Source organism: Onychomys torridus, chromosome 3 (assembly GCF_903995425.1).
Source record: "Onychomys torridus chromosome 3, mOncTor1.1, whole genome shotgun sequence".
NCBI classification, from domain to species: domain Eukaryota; kingdom Metazoa; phylum Chordata; class Mammalia; order Rodentia; family Cricetidae; genus Onychomys; species Onychomys torridus.
In genome coordinates, this window is record NC_050445.1 from 151,758,497 (window position 1) to 151,786,476 (window position 27,980).

The following is a 27,980-nucleotide window of genomic DNA, read 5'->3' on the forward strand; positions in this document are numbered from 1 at the left end:
AACCTAAGCCTGTCTACATCACGCTTTATTTTTCTTACCTTTTGTTACTTATTACTTCTGCTCTCCAAAACCAAGGGGAAACTTTTAATGAAGGTGCCAGAGGAATTCAGTGAAGAAAGGGTAATTTTTTTCCCATGGATGCTGTACTAACTGGAAAGCCATATGGAAATCAAAACAGAACTCCATAGTTGTGGATAATACTGACATCATATACAAAAACTTACTACAAATGGGTTGTTGACCTAAGTTAATAAGAACAAAAATGACATAGCTTATGCTTATAACTTTGAGGTGACAAAAATCTTATTACATGCTAAAAGTCATTAAAGAAAAATTGATATTGTACTTCATATACATTTCAGACTTTTGCTTTATGTAATTAGACACTTGAGAGCACAAAATAAGTCACTGACTTGAAGTGTAATCACTTCTCTGCCAAGGAATTGATTCTCAATTGTAAGAATGCTCAGAACTCATAAGACAATTTTTAAGTAGACCAAGATGTCAGTCACATTCCACCAAAAAACAAACAAAACAAAAAAAAACAAACAAACAAAAAAAAAAACCCTTAGACACATAGCTAATAAACACATGAAAAGTGTTCAGTGTCATGAGACATCAGGGAATTGCAAAGTAAAAGTCCCCAAGCCTGTTATCAAGGCTGTCAGTACAAGCAGGAGCACTCTTACTCTGGTGGATAGCAGGAGCACTCTTAGACTCTGGTGGATAGCAGGAGCACTCTTAGACTCTGGTGGATAGCAGGAGCACTCTTAGACTCTGGTGGATAGCAGGAGCACTCTTAGACTCTGGTGGATAGCAGGAGCACTCTTAGACTCTGGTGCATAGCAGGAGCACTCTTAGACTCTGGTGGATAGCAGGAGCACTCTTAGACTCTGGTGGATAGCAGGAGCACTCTTAGACTCTGGTGGATAGCAGGAGCACTCTTAGACTCTGGTGGATAGCAGGAGCACTCTTAGACTCTGGTGCATAGCAGGAGCACTCTTAGACTCTGGTGGATAGCAGGAGCACTCTTAGACTCTGGTGCATAGCAGGAGCACTCTTAGACTCTGGTGCATAGCAGGAGCACTCTTAGACTCTGGTGGATAGCAGGAGCACTCTTAGACTCTGGTGCATAGCAGGAGCACTCTTAGACTCTGGTGCATAGCAGGAGCACTCTTAGACTCTGGTGGATAGCAGGAGCACTCTTAGACTCTGGTGCATAGCAGGAGCACTCTTAGACTCTGGTGCATAGCAGGAGCACTCTTAGACTCTGGTGCATAGCAGGAGCACTCTTAGACTCTGGTGGATAGCAGGAGCACTCTTAGACTCTGGTGGATAGCAGGAGCACTCTTAGACTCTGGATAGCAGGAGCACTCTTACTCTGGTGGATAGCAGGAGCACTCTTACTCTGGTGGATAGCAGGAGCACTCTTAGACTCTGGTGCATAGCAGGAGCACTCTTAGACTCTGGTGCATAGCAGGAGCACTCTTACGATGGTGGTGGAATGAAGTTGGCAATTTCTGAAAAAGTTACTTATGAGCATGATTGAGTGATGCCACTCCCATCCATCTTCTCAGGACTGTACTACGTCTGCACAACGATGTGTGCTAAGACGTTTATAGTGTCCTTATTCCTCAGAGCCTCAGAATGGATATTGCCATCTCCTGCTCAGACGTACTAGAAGGGTAACAAATGGGCAGTATCCATGCAACAAAATACTACCCAGAAATCAGAAGAAAACACTAGCTGGTAGTACACTGTGGATAAACTTGAAGCCCATGATATTAACTAAAAGAAGATAGACATATAGACTGCATATCATATGATTGATTCTGTTTGAGATTGTCCATGAAAGCAAAGTGTGGGAACAGAGCACAGATGAGTGGGTGTCAGGGCTAGATGTGGAAGGAGTGACTGGCTGCAGGTGGGGCACTGAGGAGTTATATACTGTGCTGGTGAAAATGGTGTACTGCCTGATCCTGTAAGTAGATTGTATGGAATGGACGTCACACCGTAAACAGACACTGAGTTGCTTACGTGGCTTCCTGCTTACCACAGGTCCTTCTCTTGTGGCTTCTTCCCCTACCTCTTTCTGCATTAGCTAGTCTAACAGTTCTGCCTCCTCTCTGAGCTTGCTGCTGGTGAAGCCTTCTTTTGGACACACATTTTAGAGTCTGAACCTGGTTGTTTATTTTCCTCCATCTGAACCAGTACACTGTTAACCGGAGCAGTGACTGTTAACCAGAGGAACTAGTAGTGCTTAACTGGAGTCTTTGATCAGCTGGGTAGGGTTTGTGGGTAGGGAGAAGCAGCTCTTCCAGGCCTGGCTGTGCCCCTGAGTGCCTGAGACTGGTGGGCTCCACGCTAGGGGCCTATTGCTCCAGGCTTTAAGATTGAATGGGCAAGGCTGCAGGGTCATCCAGAGTTCACAAAACTTGTGGTGGCTGAAAGGTCTAGCACAAGCTGTTTTGAAAAGCCATAGCTGGGATAGGAGTTTTTCTTTAGCAGTAAGCAACTGTAGGCGGACTATAGCTTCTTCAAGGTGTTGTGGGGTTTTTGTATGGACATGATGGCAGTACACTTGGTTATCTGGCTGTAGCCCTTCACACAAGACAGCAGCAGTACTAGGGAAGGTCCAAGGGCTGTCAGTCACCAGTGGCTTAGTTTATTCACATTATTGGTAGTACTTCACAGTGGTCAGACAGTGCTCAACTCTTGAGAATTCCCTCGAGAGAGAGGGGTTTCGCTGACCTCTCTCAGCACCTCAGAATTTAAGGAGTTTCTCCACAACGTGTGGCTTCACACAGAAAGACAATGGAAGACTTCTGAAGTAAGAGTATGTGTGAGTGTGTGCATGTTTTCTAATGTTCCTCAGCTACCCCAGATGGCTCTGCTGCAATCCTTTGGTAAACAGAATAACAACAAATTGTAGTATGAGACTTCGCTGATACAGCACACAGCACCAAGTGTGAGTCCGAACACACCATGGAGGGAGCAATGTCTCAGTGAGAGGCGTGCACAGGAGGGGAGGGTGTGAGATCTGTGTTTTCCGCTCAGTTTGACTGTGAGCCTAATGCTGCTCTAGAAATATAACAGATTGCAGGTAAAACTCATGGAGGCTGGACATCGGAGTGCATGCCTGTCATCTAACCCAGAAAATGAGCCGGAGAACCATGAGCCTGAGGCTGGCCTGGCTGGTGTAGCAAGGTCTAGTCTCAGAACAACAGCGAAAAGTCATGTTCATTTTCATTCTTGGTCGTTCTGTTCCCACTGTTGGTTAAGTGTCAAATTAAAAAAAGAAAAAGAAAAAAACAGGTATATTTAAGTCTTCCGAGAACATGTAATTGTCAGAGAAAAAGGATATCTCTGTTGAATTCTGTAAGTATTCGTTCTTATTAGGAAGTGTTTGTTTCGGACATTGCTGTAGAAAGGGAAAGCCTGTCAATTAAAAGATGATTATATAAGATAGAGATTCATAAACAAGAGAAAGCATGGTATTATGCACCTATAATTCTACTATCTAAAGATTGAGTAGACAGTCACAAACTCACAGCCTGCTGGGCTACATAGTGTAACCCTATTTCAAACAAAAACAAAAAAGACCTCTAATTACTGTGAAATGTATAGGAGAGGGAAAAATCATGCCAAAAGGAAGTGGAGTCATGTGGAGAGATTTAAAGGATGAAATGAAAGAGAACAGAACTGTGCCCGTGTTGCCTGAGTTGCCTGTTTTGAATGTGTCCTCTTTCGTGTGTGTGTGTGTGTGTGTGTGTGTGTGTGTGTCTTTTTCCAGACTTGTGTTGCTCAGAGTGCAGGATGCTTGCTGTCTGGCTGTCTGCTTCCAGATTCCTTCCTAGAATAATGATCTGCTTTCTCTTCCTAGTGTTGATGCCGTCTTTGCTCCTGTAGCCAGTGTCACTACTCAAGTCCCCATGTAGGTTCCTGGCTCTGTGCAGACCCTGGCCTCACTCCTGGCCATGTGCTTCTCCTTTGTCTCCATACCCTTAGCAGTCACCTAGGCATTTCAGAACTTGACCCTCGTAAAAACTAAAGGAACTTGCCTCCTCACAATGCTTTCTGCACTTCCTCTAGACTTTCAGTCTTTTGTACCTGCTTTTACCCTTTGTTCTTTCTCTTCCTAGGCTTTTTTTTTTTCCCAAAGGTAAAGTGTTCTGAAGTTACGCATAAACCTAAAACTCCAAAGCTCTTTGGCAGTAAGGATGCTGAAGAAAATGTTTTGTTGGTAGTTTTCTTTGAAATTAACACAATTTTCCCTGGGAAAGTGCTGAAATTAAATGTGGGTTCCATACACTTTTTCTCTGTTTGAAGGTTAAACCCAGAGCCCCACAGATGCTAGCAAGCACTCAATCCAAGTTACATCTTTAGTCCTTGATTTTTAAAAAGTATTTCAGATTATGTCTATGTGTATATGTCTGTGTTGATATGTGCATTTGAATGTGGATGCACACAGAGACCTGTAAATGGAGTTAGAGGCAGTTTGGGAGCCTCCCGATATGGGTGCTGAGAACCAACCTTGGTTCCTTTGCAAGGGCACTGAGCCAGCTCTCCATCTTTAGTTCTCGATTTATTTATTTATTTATTTATTTTGAGGCAGTATTTCCTTATGTGCTTCTTACTGGCCTTGAACTTGCTGTATAGCCAAGACTGGCTCAATCTCACAATCTTCCTGCCTCCGACTTGTTTGTGCTGGGATTGTAGGGTAGTATTTCAGGTTTTGTGACCAAGAAGGGCTGTGATGAAGTAAAAAGCACTGGTTAGCATATGTGCCCATTTAATGATGGCATTAGCTCTGCTCCATCAGAGGCTCGCCGCCTTCATCTTCGTACGTGTTAAGTGTACAGACACTACAAATATTTCTTGTTTCTGCTTGTCTGCCCAGAGGGAAATAGGAAGTGAGTATGAAGAGTTTTGTGGTTGGGTTTTGTTGGACTGTGTGCCAGGTTTCTTCATGGGGATTGAAATGAGATAAATCTCCATCACCCCAAAGTTCATGGCTGTTGCTACAGCTTACCCAGCAACCCAAGGCAAATGATTTATGTTCTGATATAAATATGTATGTGTAAACTCATGGTTTCCTGCCATTTTTGTAAAACTTGTTCTTTAAGCAATTTTGCCTGGAGTGATGGCACACACCTATAATCTCAGCACACACACACACACACAAATTTAAAAATTCTGTTTTCTACACTTAGCAATATTTGGGTCATACCTGCTGTTGTGCAGCATCATCTATAATGTATTATATAATCTGTAGGTTAGAAAAAAATCAACTTTAATTTGAGGATAGCAAACATTGGCACAAATATATAGCAGCTTTTCAGCTCACTGCTATTCACACAAGAGAAATTAAATACTTCTTTAGAGAATAAACACTTGTATAGAAAACTAAAGAGACAACTAAGCCCCATGTGGGTAGGGTTGAAAAGAAAGAGGAAGCAGCAATGATGCAAAGCAGCGCCACCTAGATCAAGGTCGTGCTGCCGGTGGATAGGCAGGAAGACAGCTGCAGAGGTAATGGATTCAAGTTTGCCGCTTTTTCAGTGCTGGCATTTATGTTTGGGGGTCACAGACTAGATGTCTTAAAACTCCAATTTATGCCAGCATCTCGGCATATTGTGTTGATTGCTGCACTTGCAGGACCCAGTTCAGCACACAGATGCCTGTCATTTCAGCTCCAGGGAGGTCTGAGCCTCTCTCCTCCACTAACACGCACACACCTACACACACAGAGACACGTATTTAAAAAGAAAATAAATCTTTAAAAATATTGAAATGTAAGGGTGTGTTCTAATAAAAATATAGAAGTAGTTCTTGTCACATCAAGTTAAATGAAGCACCAAAACCTCAAAGTTTAAGTCTGTCCAGTTAACATTTGGCAGCTGTGTGTAGTGATTACAGTGGATGATCTTGGAGTGTGCAGCTCTCTGAGTTTGTTTGGAAGTAGGTCATGGCGTGCTGAGATACCAAGTCATTTAAGTAAGATACCGAGCATGCTCATAGGAAAGACCAGCTCCGGAAGATTGCGGTGTGCTTCAGCTTCTGGTGGGAAGGGAAGGAGGGAGAGCACGGTGGCATCGTTCTGCAGAAAGCAGAAGCCTGGGACAAAGAGCAGAAGAGCAGAACACAGCTTCGTTAGCAAGAGACTGTCTGGTGAGCGAGGGAGGGCTTTGCTCTCTGTCTGTCCTAGTAGGCTGTGCCTTACTTAGAGCCGCAGCTTGTTGTGTGCTGAGCTACTGTGTGGCTAGTAACTTAGCTAAGGTCTGGAGGAAATCTCATCCTTCATAGACAAGCTCACCAACAGCTGTGGCTGTCCGTCCCTGTGCCTTCCACACATATGCCACTGCTCCTGGCGGTGCTGGCAGAACTGTGTGCTGAGACCAGGATTTTTCCATTCAGGCAGTTTAGCATTCTTGAATTTCACTGTTCTTGCTTTATAGTGGAATCACGACTTTTGCTGCAGTTCTGCACTGTATTTGCTAAAGTAATAGGTAAGGCCTGTTGGCGTGAGCTCAGTTACTTAATGAAAGGAAGAGCGTTTACAGTCAGGCACAGAGTAACTAGGTGGTTCAGACATAAAAATTTGCGTTGCAATACAGCCCATCATTTAAAATTATTTAAAGTGAAATGAAAATGGCAGCGAATTGTAAAGTGTACTGCAGTCCCATATCCTTGTTTGGAATCAGTTCTGTTTTCAGCTTTGCATTAACTATGGATGTGTTTGGAACAATACTTTGCTGATTTTAGTTCTTTAAACGCACTATGATGCTTGCTAGGAAGATAAACTTAAGTAGTTTCTAATATTTTTAATCCAACGTGTTTGTTTTAGAACTTGAAAGAGGGATGTGTCATTATGCTTTTACAGACTTTACTCTTGAGATAGCAGGTAATGTTTATGATCTTTTACTAGTATTTTTTAATGAGCACTGGCTTCACCGTCTGGAATACTTGATGACCAAGTCTTTGGCGTATTCTGAAGATTAAAATTCCATCTCTGAGCTTGGGGTGAGTGCTGTAGCTTTGGGAGACTTTGTGAGAAAGCATAAATTACCATATGTCTTTCCTTAGGGAAAATCGTGTTGTACATACGAATGCCAGGTCAGGAATTTGAGGCTTAGAAGGTACTTTGAAGAGCTCTAGAGAGAACATGTGGGGAGAATACTGAATGTTCAGTGCCATCATGTGCCAGGCAGTTACATGATGCTTTCCTAAAATACCTCTATTTTGTGAACTGCCCCCACTATGCCATTTTCCAGGATTGGCACATGGGAAGGAGGTGGGTGTACATTTAAGCTTGAAAATTCATAACAAGGAGGTTAGCAGTTAGACATGGGAATGGGCGAGGTGCTCAAGAAATCTGTCCTGTTTCTCAACACTGACTCCACCTCGTGACCTTGAGCATCACAAGTATCACTTGTCTGCACTTTATTTTTAGTGGAAGTCTTTGCTGTGTAATAACAAGTTCTTTAAGGTGTCTAAAGTGTTTATTGCCTGGACTGTGCCTGGATGCAGGACTATAACCCATGGCTGCTATGGGACACTAACCAGCTCTACTTTTGTGTGTTTTGCTGACTTCTTTTCTCTCAGTATTTCAGATGAACAAAATGTGTAAACCTAAGTTGATTTCAAAATTATTTTATATATTTAATCCTATAGAGCATTTAATCATAATAGAGCATTCTATTATTTAGCATTATTGCAGATTATAGAGCATTCTGGCTCTTCAGTGGAAGGGAGACTTGCTTTTTTTAAGTACTCAGAAACAGTGGGAATGCAAGAAGAGGACTATGGGGAGAAAGTTCCCGATTGCAAAGACCACCTGGCTCTGAAGGGTAGCATAGATGGGTTGTTCATAGTGAAGCCAGTGTGTTCATCTCCTAACTTGGCGATACTCACTTAACCTCTGTGAGACTCACCAGTGCTGGCGACTCCTGAGTGAGCCTGTGTGATGATAGGCCCTGTGGTCAAATTAATTGGAAAAAAAGCAAGCTATGAAGGCTTTTTATACAGAACGTGGCCTTTTTCCATCCTGCTCAGGAACTTAATTTCACCTAGAATAATTTTCTTCATATGCCATCAAACATTTGGCAGGTATTCTGATAATGCAAACAAGAACTCTTTCATTATGGAAGTATGAGGCTGCCCGACAGGGGAAGAGTTCTGGGGTGAACCGTGCATGGTGAGCCTCAGCTAACAGGGCCAGTAACATGCTTTCTAAGAAGGTGTGCACTGTCCTGACTTTGTTTTGGTTTTTGAGATAATCTTGTTACCTAGGCTGCACAGCTGAAGGTGACCTCAAGCTCCATAGCTGCTTGCCTCCAGTAATTCTAGGTTTATAAGGCATTCAGAACCCCCTTTTCTTGCCAGATAGGAATCTCATTCTCCTGCCTCTCTTCTGCTATTAGAATCAAAAGGGCTGTCTCTAATTTTGGAGTGTCTTGAGTGACTATTCCACTTGACTAGCTGTCAGCGTGCTTCCTTACACATCTGCCACTAATTTTCACTAGAGTCTAGCCTTTAAAATGATGTGAACTGGGGCCTGGACAAATGGCTTAGAGGTTAAGAACACTGGCTGCTCTTGCAGAGGGACCCAGATCTGATTCCCAGCACCCACCTGGTGGTTAGCAACCATCTGTAACTCTAGAGGCCTCCAAGGCTACCAGGTGTGCACATGGTACACAGATATCCATGCAGACAGAATACCCATACCTGTAAGATAAATATTTTTAACCTTTTGGAGCTTTATTGAGAAAGAGAGAGAACGAACCAGAGAAACAGCGACCGCGTGGAGGGAAGAGAGCGGAGAGAGGAAAAGCAGATAAACAGTTTTTAGGAAATTATTTGAATTGCATTATTTTCCATAATCCTCAGCAGTTCTTCAGCTGTATGTGTGCATACCTCCCTTCTCTCCAATTGTGTGTGCTTAACCTTGTTTCTTTCTCATGATTTTTTTATTTCTTTCCTGATATCCTGAATTCTGCTAGGCAGGTTGAAGAACAACCTTTATTCACTGTTTACTAGAATCTTAAGCCTTTGGCTTGTCTGTTGGCCACTCTGCTGTTCCAAAACTCCAGTGTGGTGATAGTTTATTTGTGCTGAAATATGATGTTTTATTTGTATGTTAATAAATAAAGTTTGCCTGGAGATCAGAAGAAATAGCAAGCCATTAACACAAAAGTCAGGCAGTGATAGCACACGCCCTTAATCTGATTACTTGGCAGGCAGGGTTTTTGTGTATTCAAGGTCATACTAAGGAACAGAGCCAAGCATGGTGACACACGCCTTTAATCCCAGTACCAACCATAGAGACCTGGAGGTCTGTACAGACAGGCAGTGACAAGGAAGTGAGGTAACTGGGCTAAGAGCCAGTGAGAGGGCAGAACAGCAAGACCATAAAGGTGCAGGTTAGACAGGAAGTAGCTTGCATTTTGGAAGATACAGAGCTGGTGGCTCTCACTATTTCCCTAATTTTTAAGGCTTTCACTCCTATATTTGACTCCGTGTTCTTTATTTGATAAGACCGTTTAGAAATTCGTCTATACTCCAGGGACATTTTGTTTGTTTTTTGAGAAATTGACCATTTGATTTAGTTGTAGCTTAGCTTGTGTTCTAACATCCCTGTTAAATTTGAAATCTAACTTAAATAGCAGTTTTCCTTGCTTTCAGCCTGTTGACTGTATATGCTCTCTAGTCCACATTTACTCTGAGGAGGTATACATAAAATATTAATAGGTTCATGGCCAAGGCCTTCTGTCCTTAACTGCTTAGGTGCACGGGTGGGTGGATTGCCATAACCCAGTGTGTAAGCACTGAAGGTTAGTCTTATTTGATCAGTATTACTCTCCCTGAGAATGGAGATAGATCAGGTTTCTTAAGTTTGGTTTCTTGATAGCCTTTTAGCCATGTTTAACCTAAAGTAACATGTTAGACATTAGATGTGCAATGTAGCAAACCTATAATAAAACAGATACATGTCCTAGCAAGATCTTTTTAAAAATATTCTGAGACTTCTAATATCTTCCAAATATAAATTGAAACCCCTTTGGGGGCTGGGTAGATGTTTCAGGGGGTAAGGGTGCTTGTGTGCAAGCATGAGGACCTGATCTCAGATGCCCAGCATGCACCTAGAAAACTAGCTGTGGTTACATGCGCCTGTAACCCCAGCAACTTCCCGACCACCCAGACTATCTGAAAGGGACAAGCCTCCAGTTCAGTGGGAACCCTATCTTAAGGCAACAAGATGGCCAGCTTTATGTGGTGCCCACACATTCATATACCACATACATAAGTAAAAGAAGTAAATAGATTATCGATACAAAGATATAAAGCCACAGACTTGAACACTGGGTCTATGGGCTGAATATCAGGAGAATTCCCCTTAGTCATCATTTGGCACAGAGGAGTTTCCATGGAAGAAGTTCAAGGTTGATTCAAGAAGTTTGGTGGTAACTATCTACTTGGAGTGTCTGATAAATAGCTGTGTTCTATTTGGCATAAATCATTGAGCCTTTTTTCCTTGCTTTCATGAACTATGATATTTTTCCTTTGTCTATTAAAAAGTAGATACATGTTAAATGAAACTATTAATATTCTTTGGTGCTGTACCTTTTCCTTGAGAAAAATCTCTGAAATGTATAGGTAAGAGAGAAAGTATGATTTGTCTACTAAAGACAATTTTATAAATTTATCAGAAACTTTTGTTTTTAGGGCAAATTGCTGTCGAGGGAGAAGGAGGAGGAAGAGAGAGAGAAATAGCAGTTAACATCTACTTAGCCATGCATCCAGGAAATAGATAAGCAACTCTTAGAAAATAGGGCCAAAGCCTTTCCATAGAAGCAAATATAAATCTCTTGTCAAAGTCACAGCAGTCCTTTCTGCTTGTGACCACCACATCTCTCATTTGTAGTGCTTTTTTCTCTACTTCACTAAGAGCTAAGAATTAAAATTGTAATTTAAGTGTCCTGCATAATTGTGGGTGAGTTCCCAATCTGGAGACTTGAAGGAAGCTGAGTGTTCCTTCAGTTGTACTAACTACAGTTGCAGCTAAGCTTGGGGTTCTTGAGCAGACAACATGGAGTTGAGGGAAGTGATTGAGCAGTTGGTTTGAGAAGAGTGACAGACCTTTCAGACTAGCTGCTGAAGAGAGAGTGGATGCAGAGTGAAGGGCTACTGCCAAGTTGTGTGTGGAGCCCACCAAAGCCTCATGGTAAACACTGTTGATCACATCAGTCTGCTTGGGGAGGTGTTGCCTTTCATTTGACGTAATCATATCTTTGCTGTTTTTTTCCCTCTAGAATTTATTTGCTTACTAAAGTCTGTTTCTTTTGCAGTTTCTGGCCTCTCCTGTCACCTTACACTTTTGTTTTAAGATTTATTTATTTATTGTGTATACAGTATTCTGCTTGCAGGCCAGAAGAGGGCGCCAGATCTCATTACAGATGGTTGTGAGCCACCATGTGGTTGCTGGGAATTGAACTCAGGACCTCTGGAAGAACAGCCAGTGCTGTTAACCACTGAGCCATCTCTCCAGCCTGACTTTACACTTGTTAAAAGATTTTTTTTTACTATGAAATATAAAGTGTTATGATATACAGAAGCTATAACTGTACATAGACATTTAGTCACTGTTAGGTGTTTACTGTTCTCTACCATGAAGTGTATCAAGAAGACATGGCCTTTGGCACGCACATTGGCTCATATGTGAGTGGTGTGAGTTGTCTAAGAATCCTTTGGGTAATAGTACTTCCACCTCACCCCCACCAGAAACTTCAAGTTCCATTTTTTAAAACTGTAAAACTTTTCTATATTTGAAACCATGTGTTCGTGGCCTCCTAAGAGCATATCATTAAGTGAGCTATACAAATGGCCCACTTGTACTTCTTAAGTTCCTTTTAAATTCTAGTAGTTGTGAGCTGTTGAGATCGCTTAGCAAGTAAAGGCACTTGCCCCAAAGCCTGTGTGGAGGCCAGCTTTACAGGGTTACTAGGAGGAGGAGAGAGGAGTAAGAAATTTGTAGATAGAAAGATAGCAGAGAGGAGACAGAAACACAGGATAGCTTCAGGACAACCTAAATAAAAACCCAGTGGCCCCTTCTCTTTCTTCAAAAGGGCTTTTTATAACAATGTCAAGGGGTGGGACAAAAGACCTCCCCCTTGCTAGATCAAAACGCACCGCACAGCCAAGTGCAGCCCCTTCCACACACCTGGTAACCACGCCTGTGGTCACATCATCCCCTTAGCATCCCTGCTGGGTAAAGCAAGCCCAGATCTCACTTGGAAACCAGTGTGGGCTCCCACGAGCCTGGTGACCTGAGTTCAATCTCTCAAACCCACGTAGAGGTGAAGGAGAAAACCAACTCCAGAGTTGTCCTCTGACTTCTGCATACACGTCATAGCATACATGTGCACGCACACATGTAGCTGGAGTTTTCTCTCTGGATCCCGCCAAGCCCAGGCAGGCCGATGTAGCAGGAATCTTAAAGAGTCTTGTTAATAAAATCAAACCTGAGGCCAGTTATTGGGGTGAATGCTGGAAAGTCAGAGAAACAGAACAAGCCACAGCTTCCTCACCTCTCCAGTTCCTCAGCTGATCCTGTCTCCTCAGACTGGAAGCTTCTGTGTCCTCATCCCAATGGCTCTCAGCTGAACTGCTGCTCCACAGCCTGAATGCTAAACCAGCGAAATGCTTAATTAACTTAGTTCCTGGTCCTCAGGCCTTATATACCTTTCTGCTTTCTGCCCCCACTCCCTGGGATTAAAGGTTGGGTTTCTGGGATTAAAGGCGTGTGTCACCATGCCTAGCTGTTTCTAAAGTGGCCTTGAACTCAGAGATCCAGCTAGCTCTGCCTCTCAAGTGCTGGGATTAAAGGCATGCACCACCACCGCCCAACTTCTGCTCTGACCCATTTTCTAGCCACCATTTCTGGCTCTGTTCTAGTGGCTGTCTGTTCTCTGACCCCAGATAAATTTATTGGGGTGCACAATATTGTGGGGAACACAATACCACCACAGGCCGACAGCCCACTTATAAAATAAACACACAGACACCTATATTATTTAAACTGTTTGGCCTAGTTGGGCTTCTTGCTAGCTGTTCTTACATCTTAAATTAACCCATTTCTATAAGACTATACCTTGCCACATGGCTCGTGGCTTACCAGTATCTTACATGTTGGTACTCATAGTGGCGGCTGGCAGCATCTCTCTGCCTCAGCCTTCCACCTCCCAGAATTCTTTACCTCCTTGTCCCGCCTACCGTATCCTTCCTGCCTGGCTACTGGCCAATCAGAGTTTTATTTATTCATAACATACAGGACATCCCACAACACACACACACACACACACACACACACACACACACACACACTGATTTTTTTTTAATTTAATCATTACAAGCAAGTCTCAAGGCTAGACAAGGCTACATAGTGAAGTCCTGTCTCAAAAACAATAAGCTGGGTGGTGGTGGCGCACCCCTTTAATCCCAGCACTCGGGAGGCAGAAGCAGATGGATCTCTGTAAGTTCCAGACTGTCCTGGTCTACAGAGTGAGTTCCAGGAGAGCCAGGAATGTTCTACAGAGAAACCCTGTCTCAAAATAATAATAATAATAATAATAATAATAATAATAATAATAATAATATTAATAGTAACAGTAACAGTAATAATAGTAATAATAATAAATAGTTAGCTAATTAAAATAAATATCACTTTTCAACAGATTTTTTAAACATTTGTCATTAAAACTAGTGAATAGGTAATCAATAATTTCTGACATGTATAATATAACATGAGTTTTGGCTAAATTGAATCTTCAAAGGTCAGGTGATAATTTAACAATAATTTTTCAACTTACAAATAAAATGTATCAGAAGAGTTAGTATTATGCTAACTCTTGGGTACAGATTACATATGTATTTATAGAGTATACAGGATTTTATATGTACTGTATAAGGAGCCAGCCGGGTGTGAGCCAGGCACACACAGTGCTTGATATTGTTGCTGCTGCCATCAGCCCTATTGTGGAAAAGGGTGGGAATTTACATCAGAACATACATATTTTAGGGATATGATTAGAAATATGTACATGGGGGACTGGAGAGATGGCTCAGCAGTTAAGAGCACAGAGGACCTGAGTTCAGTTCCCAGTATCCACATGACAACTCACAACTGTCTGTAGCTTGTAGTCTTCTTGTGTGCAGATGTGCATACAGACAAAACACCCATATACGTAAAATTCATAACTCTTTTTAAAAAAATACAGTGCATAAGGAAATTTAGAAAGTCAGTCCAGAGACCCTTGGCCAGTGCTACAGAGCATTTAGCAGAGTCCAAGAGTGTAAAGATTTCCAGGTGTCAAAAGCTGTGTAGATACCAAAAGAATGAGAATCCCAAGACCACTGGTTTGTTGATCATGAGACTATATTGATTGATCTTTAAGAACACAGTTTCAGTAGGATGGTTGAGGTGGGCTCTAGAAGAGTTTGGAGAAAGATGGAGGGACGTGTTATCTGTTACTATAATGAACTATCCCAAAACAGATGTTTCTGTGCCTTAGGAGCTTGCTCTAGGACCAGCAAGATTAGCCTGAGCTCAGGCTTTAGGACCATGTAGCCGAAGGAAAAAGCCTGGTTCTGAGCACTACCACCACCCTGTCCCAGGTACACACAGACACACATAATAAATGAGTGAGTAGATGGCTTTTAAAAAGAAAATCATGGCTTGCTTCAGTTTGGCTAGGAGTTAACCTGATGGATGGATGTGGGCCCATTACCCCACATGGGAAGAGTGGTCATCAGGGGATCACCAGTTGGTGCCAGTTTTTCAGTAAACCAAAATGGAAGACAGTGTGCCAAGACTTTTTGTAATACTTGAGACTTGAAAAGCAACTGGGCTTCCTCGGGCCTGGGGTGTGAGCCAGAGAGGGACAGGCTTGGGGTCATCATACTGTACTGCAGCAGACACTGTGCCCCACAGAAAGTGACAGGCCACCAGGAGGTGTTGCTGGAAATGTATACTCCACCGTGTCACATGATTGAAGCAAATTATGTTTGCCTAAACCCCAGCTCTCAACAACCTGTGCAATGCAAAAAGTATGAGCTAGCAGTATTTTTTAGTTGATATATTTTGTTATTTTTATTTATGTTTGTGGATGTCCATGTAAAGAATGCTATGTGTAGACTAGGCCCTGGGTTCGATCCTCAGCTTAAAAAAATAAATAAAAAAGAATGCTATGTGTGTGGGTGTCAGCCGAGGCCAGAGGAGAGTGTGGGATCCTTTGGAACTGAGAGCAGCCTGGTGTAGGTGACAGGATCTAAACTCTGGCCTTCTAGAGCAGCACACACTTTGAACCACTGAGTCAGCTTTCCAGCCATAATGTAAGTGGCTTTTTAAAAATACCAACTATTTAGTTAGTAAGAACAGTAACAGAGAGCGCTAAACACCCCCATGGATATGTTTTATTCTGATTTAGGAAATGATCTTTAATTCCATCAGACCCAACAGGAGCAAGAAATAACATATTCTTCACTACTTAAAAATTCATGCTTTCAGCAATCATATCCAAAAATGTTCTATAGTAGAAATAGCTCCTCAAATTGTGCTATTTTTATTTCTTCTGAAAATGTGTTTCCAAATTGTCTGATTGATTTTTGCCTCAGTCAGAAGGAGGGAATTTCAGTACCGTGTCTACCCATCTCCAAACAGAGATTGAACCCAGGGCTTTATACATGCTGGACACGTGCTCTGCCACTGAGTTAGATCCCCAGCTCCTGATCGATATACAGAAAGCATCAATGCTATATATATATATATATACACACAGGGAACGAAAGTGCCCTAGAGAGCCCCCAAGTTATCCAGTCATGTGCGCCTGTTCCATTTGCTTAATTTTGTGGATCAGTAAATCATCCTGGAAAACAGAATCAACTTACTATTATATTTTCTTTTGTTCTATATGTCTTGTATCTTTTAAGACATAACTAAATATTAAAAGAAACTATAGGAAGATATAAAATGTAACTACATTTTCATAATTGATAGGAATTAAACATTTTATAGTCTTAATTTTAGCCTGGAAAAGTAGTATTCATTTTGGGCTTTCCTTGTTTAAAGGTAGTATGTTTTTTGTTTTTTGAGATTTGTTTGTTTTTATTATATATATATAATAGGTGTTTTGCCTACATGTATGTCTATGTGCTATGTGCATGCAGGCCCCATGGAGATCAGAAGAGGATGTCAAGTCCCCTGGAACTGGAGTTACAAATGGTTGTGAGTGGTCTTGGGAATCGAACCTGGGTCCTCTGGAAGAGCAGTCAGTATTCTGAACTGCTGATCTGTTGTCTCTCCGGTCTCGTTTTGTTATGGAGACAGAGTTTCCTGTACCCCAGACTTTCCTTGACTTGCCGTATGGGGTAGTCTTGAACTCCTGATATACGTGCTTCTCCCTTCCTTGTGTTGCCATACCTCATTCTATGCAGTACTGAGGACTAAACCCGAGGCTTCATGCATGACCTACCCACTGAGCTACATACCCAGCTCTCTTCTTTTTCTAGTTCTGACATTGATTGGAATGATTTAAGTAGACTAATTTTACTGTGTATTGAACCATATGTAAAAGCAGCTTTTCAGCCAAGCTGAAAGTTGGCTCTGTAGGTAAAGTGCTTGCCACACACCCTGAGGACCTGAGTTCAAATACTCAGAACCCATGTAAAACTAGACAGACAGTAGCATCCACCTATAACATCAGCCTTCCTAAGGCAGGAGGATCCCTGGAACATCTGTGGGCCCGCAAGCCTGACATTCACAATAGGAGACAATAAAGAGAATTCTGTCTCAAAACAAGATGGAAAGCATGGGCTGACACCAGAAGCTGTCCACTGGCCATACATACCATAAGTTCACGTGTGCTTACTTAAAATAGCTGGGGGGCGCCAGGCGGTGGTGGCACACACCTTTAATCCCAGCACTCAGGAGGTAGAGGTAGGTGGATCTCTGTGAGTTCGAGGCCAGCCTGGGCTACAAAGCAAGTTCCAGGAAAGGAACAAAACTACACAGAGAAACCCTGTCTCGAGAAACCAAAAATAAAAATAAAAAAGCTAGGGGGCTGAGAAATGTCTTAATGGTTAAGAACACTTGTTGCTCTTGTGGAAGACTCAAGTTCAGTTCTCAGCACCCACATGATAGCTCATAACCTTCTGTATCTCCAGTTCCATGGGAACCAACATCCTCTCTTCTTCCTCTGAGGATCAACAGGTCAAGGCCCACCTCAGCTATGTAAAGAGTAAGATGCCTGCCTTTGCTAGGTGTAAGACCCTGTCTCAAAAATACAAAGGGGGAGGCCATGCTAATATACTTCATGTATCACTATCTTTAAAATATGGTTAAATTGTTAAGTCTTGGACTTCTCCCTCCCCTTATGGATTTTTCAGTAGAAATTTTCTCTACAGAATATGGAACCTGCATGTTTCTTGTTGTTTGGGAGCTAAGTGATCTAGAGCTGGAGAGAGAGCTCAGCAGTTAAGAGTGCACCCTGCTTTTCTAGAGGCCAGAGTTGCTAGCTGATTCCCAGCATACATCACATGGGAGGCAGCTCACAATTGCCTGTATCTCCAGCTCTAAGAGAATCTGATGTTTCTGGCTTCCCAGCTCTGGAAATGAACACACACACACACACACACACACACACACACACACACATACTTTTAAAAACAATATTGGAACATTGGGAGAATTTTTAAAAATGAGACTTCATAAAGGCCCTTTTCTGTTTGGTTGTGTGAAGTACACTTTAGAACCGTGGCTAATACTTTTGCCAAAGATGCTTGTTTTCTCTAAAAAAGATTTACACAAAAAATTTTAATCGCCGTTTTATATCCTTGGTTAATGCATCTGCACTGGCTCTTTAAATGCAGTTGTAATTTCTAAAAAAGGACATTAACTTCCCTTAATTGTGGTCAGCCACATGCTGGGTGGTGAACCTACACCCTCTTGAGTTAACTATTTTATAGTCTCCATCGCTGACCTTGATAGGCTTTGGAGGAGAATGAAACCTGGTGGTGAGCCTGCAGAGCTCTGGACATTGTGTTCGTGTGGCCCTACAGTCCCTCCTCTCCTCCTCTCCTCCTCTCTTCCAGTAGCTTATCCTTAGTGACTGCTCAGTCTAGTTCTTAGATAAGTCGACATGTGGCCAGGATTTATAATTAACATGTTAAAAGTTCTTCTTAACAGTTTCTCTTACAGCACCTTTTTAAAAAAAAAAAAAATAAGTATTCCTTTGTAAGAGATTATGTCCAGAGTTAACTTCATTTTTTTCCCTACTACTTTAAAGGAATGAAACTGGAAGATTGGATTAGTTTGTTATTAGTTATTAGAGAAAATCTGACTTAGACAAATTAATAAGATTGATTTAAGTTCTGTCTGTAGAAAATAATGTGAGTCTTCACAGAGTGTATGTAATTCCATCATTGAGAAATAGCAATGGTCAGCGGCAAGAGGACAAAAAACCCAGTTAAAATGTGAGCGAGACTTGGTGAGATGCTTTGCCAAAGGAGATACACAGATGGCCACAAGCCCATGAAAAATGCTCTCAGTTGTCAGTGGGGAACTTGATTTATGTAACGTGGTTGCCTATTAGAGTGGCCACCTTCCATTCTGGGCAGTGTGGAGGAGAGCCACTCAACTCCAGGTGGCCAGAAAGCAGAGAGAAAAAAGGAGGAGAAACGGAAGGGTGGGCGGCCTTGCCAGGGATCCCTTTCCTTCATGGAGGCCCAACTCCTCTAGTTTCTACCAGCTCCAGTGATGTGTCGGGCGATGAGTTCATCAGTGGATCACCCTCTTCTAGTGAAGTCTGAGACCTGAGAGAGTCCAGTCCCTTTTCAGAAACCCAGCAGCCGGCAACCAGGCCTTGAGCCAGTGGGCATGCGTTAAAAAACAAGGCCTCATTGTAAGCACAAGCTGGTCTCTTGCCTTGCCTCCTGGTTCTATCCTTTTAGACATATCCCTCCAAGGCTAAGCAAAAGCTACATTTGTTTCTATTCTTCAAAGTTATAGCCAGATTGGGTCTGGTATGTTTGTGTCTATTTCTCAAACAGCAATCCTGCAGTGTTCACCAAACACCTTTGTGTTTTATAAAAATCTTGGTAGAATTACATACTAAAACATAAGCAAAGCCTAATGTAGGGATTTGTTCTTTTCCAGCTTTAGAAACAGTGTTAATGCACATGTGAACAGCTTGCACATTCAGTCTCTACTGCTGTGTACACTCATTTTTTTTTATTGAAACAGTGAACATATGAAGAGCTGGTGGGGGTCCTAGAAATTTCCATTTATTCATATCCAACTCTTAGGAATTTGATTTTGAAATGCTGCATAACAAAAGAAATCCATTAATAACATACAAATAAGAGGAGATAGAAAATTCAGTCTCTCAAAAATAACATTAGAGGCAGACCTCATTGTGTGTGATTTTTTTTTTTTGTTAAAGCATAAGCAGTCCGCTTTTTATTTTAGCTGCTGTCTCGTTTAATGTGAAATTCAAATACCTCTTGGAGCTGGGCTGGAAGTATGTGCAATTAGGTCCAGTGCAGCTAGTAGGAGATGAAAACCTCTGCTTACCCTGCCTTGGCATTCAGACACCAAGCTTTGGGAGATGGCTGCCAGGTTGTTATTTGGGCCTGAATTTTTTGTTTGGCAAGAAGGTCCTGTAACCCAAGGGTTGCTGCTAGGAAAATGTGTGTGTTTTATGGAAAGAAAAGAAACACATGAGTGAATTTTTTTTTCTTCAGTTCTGTGATGTCTAGCCAGGTATGGTGGTGCACACCTATAATCCTGGCCCTGAGAAAGGCCGAGGCAAGAGGGTCCTGAGTCCAGTCTTGACTACATAGTGAGTTCTAGGACAGCTTGGGCTGCATAAGGAGACTTTGTTTTGAAACAAGTAAAATGGGAGCATCTGCCAGAGGAAATCCACTAAGTTGGCCTGTTTCTAAAATCTGCTAGTGTATCCATAATTTATGCTCCTCAGAGCCAGTGCTAACTGAAGCTGCTGCTTAAATTAATACACGTCAGTCCTTAATTCTTGTCTGTTACATTTAATGTAAAGATGTGTAGCTGACTTAGAGTTGAAGTTGTAAATTACTCCGCTTATAACCTCCACTCCAGAATATCTAATACTCTCTTCTGGCCTCTCTGGGTACCATATGCATGTGGGATATGCACACATATGCATGCACAGGAATAAAAATAAATCTTTAAAGAAAAAAACACTTAGCAGGATGTCTGGACCTTTCATTGGGTCAGCAGTACAGCTAAAGGTGGTTCTTCATCCCAAGGCTCTGTCTCAGCCGTGAGTGCATTCTGTCCTGCTTATGTCTTCAGTCTACTTACTGCATATACTGCCAGTAGAAAGTTTTCTAAATTTTTAATACAGTGAAAATGTAATTAAAGATCAACCGCTCTGTCCTTTTTTTTTTCCCCTATCAAGTGTGAGGGAAAAGGTATAAAAGTTTCCAGAGGGTTGGGGATTTGGCTCAGTGGTAGAGCACTTGTCTAGCAAGCGCAAGGCCCTGGGTTCGGTCCTCAGCTCAAAAAAAAAAAAAAAAAAGTTTCCAGAGCCAATATAGATGTGACCACACATTTGTACTCTAGTTCAGAAGTTGAGGTGTCTTCTGACAGTAAGGACACAGGAAACTGATGCTAACCAGTTTTAATGTATCTTTGCTATCTTTTATTTGTTTTGAGACAGGGCCTCCGTATGTAACTGGCTGGCCCGGAACTCTCTGTGTAGACCAGGCTGGCCTCCAACTCACAGAGCTATGCTGCCTTTGCCTCCAGAGTGCCCGAGTTAAAGGTGTAGACACCATGGTCGACTTTCCGTTGTGTTTTGTTTGCTGCTATTAGTTCATACCTGTCCCTTGGATCTGTATGTGGTTGGACAAGTGAGTCAGGATTAGTCTGTGTCCATGCGTGCACCCCAGAGAGCCAGGTGCTTTGAAATAGAAGTCTGCAGCTGCTCACAGTGGCTGAGGATAACATACAGTACAATCTCAGCTAGCAACTTGGGTGTTAGCTCTCTGAGAAGACAGTATTTGAACAGGACTTCAGTAATGTAGATTGGTGAGGTACTACACAGCTTATAAATTAATTGAATTAGTTGTAACAGGCAAAAAGCAGAATTTAGAAAGGACTAGAAGAAGAAATAGAGAATTTTTAAAGTCTTACATCAGACTCTTACTGAACTGCCTTTAGAAAAAGGTCAGGCAGCTCATTAATGACCTAAGACTAGATATTCTCAAGTTCAAAGGTTCTGAGTCCTGTTAGTAAGCAAGTACGTTTTAATAATAGCTACCACTCTCCAAGGAGGAAGATTCTAGTGGTATGAAGGCCTTTTTCATTGTAATTGGTTTCTTCCTAAGCAGGTGTTTACGAACTAATTCGATTCCTAAATCATTCATCTCTTCCAATTACTTGTTCCAGACGTTTGCTGTTTTGTGAGATTTTATCTCTAAGGGAACACCGGCTTGAAACATAAAACATCTTTGAATATTTTCTGGATAGTAAATGGACCCACCCCACTCTCTCCTTTCTTGATTTTTAAGACAGTCTCCACCTTCTAGGAACTGAGATCACAGGCATGTACCACAAAGTCAAGTTCATTCTAGTATTTTTCTCATCAGAAAAGTTTGTATTAAATGACCTTGGAGATGAAAATCAGTAACCAACCAATGAGCTATCTTATACTTCCTGTTTTACAATAGTGTTAAGTACTGGAAGAAAAGACTATAAGGTGTGTTTCTTTCTCATTACAAGGACCTCTATTTGAATACTAATTATGAGTAAATTGACCCCATGAATGGAATTGGGTTTCAGATTGAGGTCTTCATAATAAGTCTGATTTGCACAATAATGCTGAGGATCCTGCTAGGTCAAGTAAGTCAAGGACAACGATGGCATTTTTAAGATTAAATACAACTGAGAAGTGACTGAAGAATGACAGTATTACAACTGGGCCTTGAGTCATCTCACAGACATGCCTGGGGTGAGCTGAAACGTGTGTTGTTGGTGTAGTCCTGGCTGGACCCTTTGTCACCCTGTAGATAGATACCCTACAGGTATGCTGAAACATTTGTGTTGTGGAAAATTCTTAGGAGAACCTCACTGAACTTTCTCTGGGTTTTTTTTTCTTTATTATTTAACATGTGTGTTTTGGCTGCATGTATGTATGCATGTGTTCCTGGTACCTACAGTGGCCAGGGGTTGGATCCACTGGTATGGGAGTTACAGGTGGTTGTGAGTTGCCATGTGGGTGTTGGTAATCAAACCCTGGTCCTCTGCTAGGGCAGCCAGTGCTCTTAACCTTAACTGAGCCAACTCTAACCCTTCTGTGGATTTTAAAAATGCTTTATTTTGTTTGTGTACAAAGGAGGTGTATATTCCCACTCTGGGAACTTCATTCTCTCCTACCGTGGGCTTCAGAAATCAAATTCATGTTGTCAGGCTTACATGGCAATAACTTTTACCAGCTGAGCCATCTCACTGGTCCCCTCCCTTTTAATGAGGCATGGCTTTTGCCCTATACTTTAGAGATACATGAAAAGAAAATTGAGATTAGTTGTGATTTAGGATTCCCCACTGATTTAAAATTGATTAACTCCAACAGTGTAGTGAGATGTCTATCTTTTCTCAGCTTTCTTCCTGAAAATGTGATTAATGTAAGTATTTGAGTTGGACAGAATTGTACAAGGCACATGAGAATTACTTTATCATTAATCATGTTTTTCTTGAAATAGTTTGTCTGCTATTGGGAAGCTTTGGTAGGTGTGGTGTTTAGATCTTTTGCTAACATGTGTGCTCTCAACATAGCTACCCCTAACAGATTTCATCTTGCAATAGTTATGTCAGCCATCACATTGTTAATATGTTTCCACATATCCCCGGGCATTTAGCCATTTCCTCTTCTGGGCTCTGTAAATCAGGTTATGTTTTAATGATTTGTTTACAGCCTGCTTTCTCATATTAAACTGCCAGTTTGTCCTGCCATGATCTTGAGAGGAGGGACCTTATCTTACTGTCCCTTTTAGGCCCATAGCCCACCACCGTTTCCCTGTGGAGGACTGTGAACAGTTAATAAGTGAGAGGCCAGAGAAGCCATGCAGGCTCTGGAGGACTGTGAACAGTTAATAAGTGGGAGCCCAGAGAAGCCATGCAGGCTCTGGAGGACTGTGAACAGTTAATAAGTGGGGAGCCCGAGAAGCCATACAGGTTCTGGAGGACTGTGAACAGTTAATAAGTGGAGCCCAGAGAAGCCATACAGGTTCTGGTGACTTCTCAGGCCAAATGCTGGGTTGGTTTGTCACTCTTTTCTTTTTTTTTAAACTGTCCTTAAAAACATATTTTTTTTCAAGTTTTATTTATTTATTAAATTTTGTAATTAATTTAATTTTACATATCAGCCAAGGATTCCCCTGTCCTCCCTCCTCCTGCCCCCCCCCAACCTCCCCCCAATCCACCCCCCATTCCCATCTCCTCCAGGGCAAGGACTCCCCTGGGGTTTCAGCTCAGCCTGGTAGATTCAGCTGAGGCAGGTCCAGTCCCCTCCTCCCTTCACCCAGGCTGAGCGAAGTGTCCCAGCATAGGCCCCAGGCTCCAAACAGCCAGCTCATGCACTAAGGACAGGTCCCTGTCCCACTGCCTGGGGGCCTCCCAAACAGTTCAAGCTAATAGAGTGTCTCACTTATCCAGAGGGCCTGATCCAGTTCCGTGGGGGCTCCTCAGCTATTGGTTCACAGTTCATGTGTTTCCACTAGTTTGGCTGTTTGTCCCTGTACTTTTTCCAATCATGGTCTCAACAATTCTCGCTCATACAATCCCTCCTCTTTCTTACCGATTGGACTCCCAGAGCTCCACCTGGGGCCTGGCTGAGGATCTCTGCATCTGCTTCCATCAGTTTTTAGATGAGAGTTCCAGCAGGACAGTTAGGGTGTTTGGCCATCCGATCACCAGACTAGGTCACTCTTAATGCCCCTGGTAGTTCTTAGACTCTTCAAACAGATCTCTTGCTTCATTTTATTATTTTTCCTCCGGGCAGTGCTATGTAGAACCACCATCCTACTGTGTGATTCTGTAAATACTGTGCTATGTTTTCATTTTATTTAAAATGTTCTGATATGGGATCACATCTAAATCAGATATACTAGGATAATAGAAAACTTACTTTTAGTACATTACTTTGTTCTTCTGAGTGCTTGGGGTTTTTGTTGTTGTTGTTTGTTTGTTTGTTTAGAACAGGGTAGGTTGTCATGATTTTCACCTGAAATGTTCTCCAGTGTTCATATTTGAACCCAGCTGTCCAAGTAGTGGCACTATTTGGGGAAGCTGTGGACTTTGAAGTTTGTACTCAGCCCCTAGTTCCTGTGAAGCATTCCCTCTGCTTTCTGGTCTGCTGTGGTGTGATCAGCCACTAACACAGCCCACCTTCCCACGTGTTGGTCCTCTTAGGAAATGCCCTCCAAAACATGCCCAGGGTTGTGTGTTACCAATCCTAGACATCACTCAGTGGAGTCATTTTGATTATTAAGTCCGCCAATCACAAAGAGTCTCACTGTAGCTATAGGTAGCCACTACCTCACAATCCTCTAGTCTTGGCTTTCCTAGATGTTGGCATATAAACATGCATCATTTATTTGGCTTAGTGAACTTAGGAAGGCTCTTTATTACAAAGCTGTCCTGATAAGGAAATCTTCATTAGGTAATAGAAAGTCTAATTGCTGTGAGAGATAATAAGCCTTCTATATTTTAGCTATCTCATTCTTTTTATAAGTTGATAGGATTTCTGCTATTTTGCCCTTGGAATTGTGAAGGAAGTTTTACTGACTTTTATTTTTCTGAGAGTGGGATTATTTTATTTCTTAGTGTAAAAAGTTTAAATTGATTATAATTGAAATTAGCAAAATCTTAACCTAAAAAAGGAGGGGGGGATTATAAACCATATGTACAACCTTCTGGTTTTAGCAAACTGTTGGCCTGCTTTCTTATATTTCAGACTACATAGTGAAACAATTTTGTCCTCTGGTTTTAATTTTTGTTATAGCAGTTTCATAGAAAAGGGATGCTTTAGCACCCATTAGGTTATGTGTTAGATATGGTTTTAAGACAGCTCCAATTAACATATCAGAAAAGGATTATACCATTAACATTCAAAGAAGATATTTTCAGTATGTTTGGTAAAGTGGTCTGCCCATTCTCATATAAATTATCATTTTGTGAAAGAGAATGAACTATAAAAGAAATACAGTCAGCCATTAAATAAGCCAGATTTTGATTATGTGGCTTTATATGATTTTTCTCCTTCTCACAAAAGGCCCATAGGATTATGTGTTAGAAAACAGAGACTAGGTGACTTGTCTGTGATCTGAGAAGGCACTGAACTTGAAAATGCAGCATCAGACTTGAGGTCTCGTTGCCTTTGACCTGGACTACTTCCTGCAGGACCACACATCTACAGACAGAACTAAACACACCAAAGAGCACCAAGATAGGCAATGACAAATTTTTATTTGCTTGTTTATAACAAGAAATTGAAAATAAGCATCTGTTTAGCTAACTAGTGGGAAGTCATCAAATCAAAGTTAGGAACATCAGTGGGCCTGTTGTGAGCAGCGATCTACTGTGATGACCTCCTGTGTACACAGACTTTGCTCTCAGTGTATTTCAACAGAATGTTTTTTGATCATTAGCGTAACTGATAAAATGCCTGGGCAGTGGTGACACTCACCCTTTCAGGGTTCATCATCAGCTATGACCACAAGTAAATAACTTAGCCACTAGTGTGCTTCAATTTTTTTCAGTAAAATGAAGGTAAGAACAGAACCTGTCCACTTGGATTATGAGGCCTGCATGGGTTTGTAAAATGCTTGACATAGTAAATAGTCAATCTGAGCAATTATCATTGTTTCTGGATGGTGAGCCTTTCTGTTTTTTTGTTTGTTTTTGTTTTTGTTTTGTTTTGTTTTGTTTTTCGAGACAGGGTTTCTCTCTGTAGCTTTGGAGGCTGTCCTGGACTAGCTCTGTAGACCAGGCTGGCCTCGAACTCACAGAGATCCACTCGCCTCAGCCTCCCGAGTGCTAGGATTACAGGCATGCGCCACCACCGCCCAGCGCCTTTCTGTCTTTTATTTGTTGAATTTTGAAATAATATGTACTGACTTTGAACAACCCAAGGTCAGGGGAGACTTTAGTCCCAGCACTCAGGAAGCAGAAGCAGGTGGATCTCTGTGAGTTTGAGACCAGCCCGGTCTACAGAGTGAGTTCCAGGACAGCCAGGACTACACACAGAGAAACTCTGTCTCAAAAAACAAAACAAAACAAAAAAAACAAAAAAAATTTTTTTTAATTAAAAAAGGAGTCCTTTTAGTTAGTATGCTTACAAACAGTACATGCCCAATTATTTAGAGCATTATTTTAAAATTCTCACTAAGCATTTTCTTCAAAAGCTATCTGTAATCATATACCTTGATATTTTACCCTATCTTCTATGCCACATTTAAGGAAATTGAAGTCATATTTTATCTTTTGGCTAGAAGGCAAGCTTAATCATAACACATTCTTCCTGGAGAAACTGCTTTAATTTGCGGGTGCAGTGACAGGCTAGAGTGTGACGTCAGTGTGGTGTCAGACTTCAGAGTGGCAGGCCAGCCTGAAAGCCACAGTGCATTTCCTTGGTCTTTGGTCCTCACAGGACTCACTGAGAGCGGCTCAGAGACAAAGGAGTTGAGTCTGTTTCCATCGGGGTCCACTGTGCCTGGAGCTGAGTGTCTTGGAGGATGTGTGTGATTAAGGAGGTGAGTGACTCCTTCCTGCTGTCAGAGCTTCTGCCTTGCTCTCAGTGACTGGCCTGGAGTGAGCACTCTGCAGCTCTGGTGCCACGCAGGTGCCTAGTGCATAGTGCAGAGGCTTTGCCTGTCAGAATACTTCTGAACTATTGTAGCCATGTAAATATGTTTATTCAGTTTGCAATTGAACATTTTAAGAAATTGTATCTTAGTCTGCCCTTAACTTCCAGCTGCATAAATACGTCGTAGACATGGCTTACTTAATGTAAAGCCAAGAATTTTTATTTTGAAACAAATCTCAGTTAATCTTACTTAATTTTTTAACCTACACAGATGAGAAGTTGGATACTCTTCCCCCCAGAATTAGATGAATAGTTCTTCAGATATTCTTATGGAAAATATAGACAATATTATTGTATGTTTAAAATTTTTAATGTAGTTTAAATTGATTAACAATTAGTTTAAATTTCCTTTGTTTCTCTAATCTGGGGACTGTTTCTGTGGTGTGATTCAAAGAATCCTTACTAATTTAAACTTTAAGAACAAAATCCTAGCAGAAAATTTTATAGTAGAGACAGTATTTTTTTTTCCAATTGGAAGAAGTTTTAGGAGCATAAATTGTTGAAGCTAACAAATGTGACTTTAAGAATTTGTTCTTACTGGCGATACCAATTCATATTTCTTCAAATTATAATATAAATATATTTAGTTTGAAAGCATGTATAAGAAAGTTATGCTGAGCCTCCTTTCGTTTTTGAAAAGCTCTTTTACTTAGAATTTCTTTTCTCTGTTTTATAGACTCACTGTTTATGTTGTACATATTGGAGCTTCTAAAGTCTTCTCCTTTTGACATTATGTCATTATGCTTTTCATGAAGGTTCAATAGAGGTTTTGATTTTAACTTATTAAGAATAGATGTTTTATATAAGTTAAGTTTATATAAGTTATTTCTTAATAATTCTTAAGAAATATGTCTTGTTTCAATTTTGTGTAACAAATAAGAATGATTTACTGAACAGTTTTTATGTGAATAACATATTTTTTGTGATTATATATAATACCAAATTTAAGGGCTAGATTGCTTTCCTTATGGTTCCCAGTGTGGTATGTTTTACTTACATATTTGGAAGCATAGAAATAGG

General features: G+C 41.4%; 1 protein-coding gene across 37 annotated transcripts in view; it reads left to right on the plus strand.

Moving 5' to 3' along the window:
* The window catches only part of Plekha5 (pleckstrin homology domain containing A5), a 181,521-nt gene that overhangs the window by 67,917 nt on the left and 85,624 nt on the right, over positions 1-27,980 (plus strand). Inside the window, exons 1-2 of one of the 37 annotated variants that reach the window (XM_036182525.1) lie at positions 6,052-6,171; positions 26,745-26,847. The exons of 34 other annotated variants lie outside the window; for them this stretch is intronic. The gene's annotated coding sequence lies outside the window, so the exon portion shown is untranslated. Of the gene's footprint in view, positions 1-6,051; positions 6,172-26,744; positions 26,848-27,980 lie in introns of those variants that run through there. 2 more of the 37 variants (XR_004944550.1, XM_036182527.1) reach the window with 2 other exon arrangements.